At 41.3% G+C, this 3689-nt stretch overlaps 1 long non-coding RNA gene across 1 annotated transcript; it reads left to right on the top strand.

Moving 5' to 3' along the window:
- On the top strand, positions 1–3439 carry LOC112672492 (uncharacterized). The gene is made up of 2 exons (XR_007406905.1): positions 1–323; positions 3163–3439. It is a non-coding gene; the product is annotated as an uncharacterized LOC112672492 (long non-coding RNA).
- The last annotated feature ends 250 nt before the right edge of the window (positions 3440–3689 follow it).

Genomic DNA, 3689 nt, shown 5'->3' with positions numbered 1-3689 from the left:
AGGAACACTGACCATAGGAAGTTGTTTTCCTGAGGGAAGAGTAGTGTCCCACACTATGATGGGTATGTAGGAAGTTTCAAAATACTAGTTTTAATGGTATTTTAAGTGTTGCTAGGAGTATCACATTTTTGTAAGTTAGTTCATTTTTATCTAAAATGAACTTAAACAGATGCCATTTGGAAGCAGCGGTGGCAAGGACCATGGCCAGAGGGAAAGCTTTGGCAGAAACACCCTGTCTCGTATTCGTGTGTAAACCATCCCACAGCTGACTAGCAAATGAAGCCTTGGGACAGTGTGCTTCCCACAAATATGCCTTCCTTCAGGTAGGCCGCCAAAGGACTCAAGTTAGGTAGGGGTCACGTAGAGCAAGGGACAATCAAAATGCGGGGAAATGATCAGAAAAGGATAGAGAAGCTCCAGTCTATCTTTATTTTTTTTTTTTTTTTTCAGTCTATCTTTAAAGTCAGATGTTGGGCATTTGTTAATTATCACCACTTCAGAATAGCAAGGGGACAGGAGTCACATGTTTTTAATAGGCTTCATTTTGTATCCTTGTCAGTAACCAAAGGATTTTTATCATTGGGCTCACTGTCAATAGATTTGTTTCCCATTTCCATGACATATTTTACTTAAGTTTTGTGGTTTCTTGGAAGGTTTGAAAATTCTGAACGTGTACCCTAACACTGGTTGGCACTGACGCTAAACACTATGTATTAAAAGAAGTTTTAGCTAACAGCTCAAGAGATTAACTGCATATTCCTCGGGTCAGAACTTGTACCAAACTTTTTTTTTTTTTTTTTTTTTACCATTTCAAACCAACCAGGCAACACTGTAAACAAAAGAAACAAATTTTTAAAAAATTAGAAGCCTCCAATGTTTTCATGAAACTCATAGCTTTTCCTTTCCCCTGAAGTTTTAAGATCTCAAAAAGGTAAAGATGTTGGCAATGCTAATAAAAAAACCACAGGGAATGGAGGTGTAACCATCCCCAAGCTATGAGAAGGAAGCTGGTAGAAGGTTCTATATTTATGTTTCATTCTTCACTGGAAATGCACAAGGTTACAGTTTGTGGTGCAGCTGGTGGTCCTTAAATAGGACACAAATAAGTTTTAGCTCACTTGCAAATAATAAGGATTGGCTACCTCCAGGAGCCGGGATTGTCGCCCTTAATGGTAAGGGTCTACAGTAGGGGCCTGGGGCACAGAGGCAAGGCAAAGCCACATATTCTTTCTTGATCCCACCTTATATCCATCAAACATTTAAAAAAAGGGGAGGGGGGCAGGACAAGCACACCAATCATTCCAAACTCTTATCAATGATTGCAATTAGGATGTTTTTGTCCAAAACAAAGCAAGTATTTTGTTTTTATTTTTTTAAATATTTCACTAATCCATTCATGAGAGACAGAGAGAGAGAGAGAGGCAGGGACACAGGCCGAGAGAGAAGCAGGCTCCATGCAGGGAGCCCAACGTGGGACTCGATCCCAGGACTCCAGGATCTTGCCCCCGGCCAAAGGCAGGCGCTAAACCACTGAGCCACCCAGGGATTCCCCAAGTATTTTGTTTTTAAAGGAAAATTTGATGGATATATATTATATATATATGGATAAAATGGATTCTACATAACATTTCTCTCCCACTATTGTAGAATGGATGCCTTTGGATATGTATATATCCCTTTACTACTCTATAGGGAGACCCCACTCTACGTAAGGTAGGAGGGGGGATGCAGCCAAACAATGTGGAATAAAATGGAAATAAGGACTTAGTTCTCACTCTGAAGGAGACGCTAAACATGGTGTGCAGATAAGGAATATTTAGTAATAATTAGCTCGTTCAAAGAAATTAGGGTTTTTTTCAATTACTCAACAGTAAGAATCCAGTTTGATTACACGCTCGTTGGAGACCCTATGGAAGTTGTTCTCCCAAGTTATCACCACTGAAAGTGAGGATTAGCCAAACCCAACACTGCCCTTGGGCAATTCTACATCTAGGCATTTATTCTGCAAATATGCTTGCACAAATTGCAAAATATCCAACATATAAGATAATTTAACGCAACTTTGTTTATAATTGCTTGTAATCACAGCTGTACTAGTTTCCTACCGCTGTTGTAACCAATTCCCATAAACACAGCAGCTTAAAAACAACACAAATTCGTTATCTTGCAGTTCTGGAGGTCAGAAGTTCACAACTCGTCTTACCCAGCTAAAATCAAAGGCTTGTTCTTTCCAGAGGTTCTAGGGGAGAGTACATTTCTGAGCCTCTTCCAGCTTCTAGTCCTCCCACATTCCTTGGCTGTAACCTTCTACCACTAAAAGATCCTCTGTTCCTTGCTATGTAGGCCATGCCATAAGATGCTTGAGTGTGCCCATGACATGGCAATTGATAAGTAATCCAAAAAAGAGGGAAAGAGAGAGGGAGCAAGGGAGGGAGAAGGCGAGAGATCAAAGACCAGCCCAAGGCAGAAGCCCCAGGCTTTTATAATCTAATCTTGGAAGTGACATATCACTCCTGCCATATGTCACTGGTCACACAGACCAACCTTAGCACAATGAGGCGGGGTACAGGTACAGAACACCAGGGTACAGGTGAGAACACCAGGAGGCGGAGGGCTCACGGGGAGCCACCCTGGAAGCAGGCTATCAGGCTACTGCAGGTACAGAGCTGTGGAGGGCAGGGCTCTGGTGAGCAAACATGAGGAAGGGAATAAACATGAATGGCTACAGTAAATGTGGATGGCAAGGAGGAAACAGGCCTAGTTAAGTACACACTGGGAAGCAGAAAAAACAAAAATACGGAGAGTAGGGTTTGCCCCGATTACCAGGCCCCTGACTGGCCATTCTTGTCATGCTCACATCTGTGTTCCAGTCCTAAGCTGAAAAATATCCTCTCTCATCACACTGGAAAATTCTTTCATACGTGTTAGCTTCTCTCTTCTACTAGAAGGAGATTCCTTAGAGAAGAGGAGCAAGTCTTTCATGTTCATACCCCTGCCACCCTCTGCTTGTAAAAGCAAGCTTGACGCTGTGGCTTACGTGATGCAAACTGACTCCTGTAGCACCGGTCCTGACAGCCTTGAGAAACTAGTCTTTTTCTTCTTAACAGATTCCTCAACGCTTAATTACATTTCATTCCAGAATATTCGTCTTTTCTTTTTCAGTGGCAGCAGTGACATTGTATCAAAATACAGGACTGACATCATGTGCCTCCTGACAAGATGCAACAGAGAGACACGGCATCATCTGTGTAATATTACATTCCTTGTAAAAATATTCGACTTAAAACATCATGAGGCAACAATCAGACAAGCCCAGCATGGAACCTTCTGTAAGCCAGCTGGCCTGGCCACTTCAGAAATATCAGTGTCATGAAAGAAAAACAGCAACAAAAAATACAGAGACTATTCTACATTAAAGAAAGCCGAGGGACTATGACAATTCAATGCCATGTGTAATCCTGAAGAGGGTCCCAATCATTTAAAAAGAAAAAACCACAAAGGACATTATTAAGACAATCGGGAAAACACAAAAAGGGACTACATATTAGATAACATTACTATATCAGTGTTAAATTTTGAGATGTATTAGTATTGTGGTTACAGAAGAAAATGTCCTTGTTCTTAGAGGAGAAACATGCCGAAGTATCTAGGACTGAAGTGTCATTGTGTGTGCAACTTTCAAATGGTTC

This window comes from Canis lupus, chromosome 28, assembly GCF_003254725.2.
Source record: "Canis lupus dingo isolate Sandy chromosome 28, ASM325472v2, whole genome shotgun sequence".
Classification (NCBI taxonomy): Eukaryota; Metazoa; Chordata; class Mammalia; order Carnivora; family Canidae; genus Canis; species Canis lupus.
This window is presented reverse-complemented; position numbering and strand designations above follow the sequence as displayed.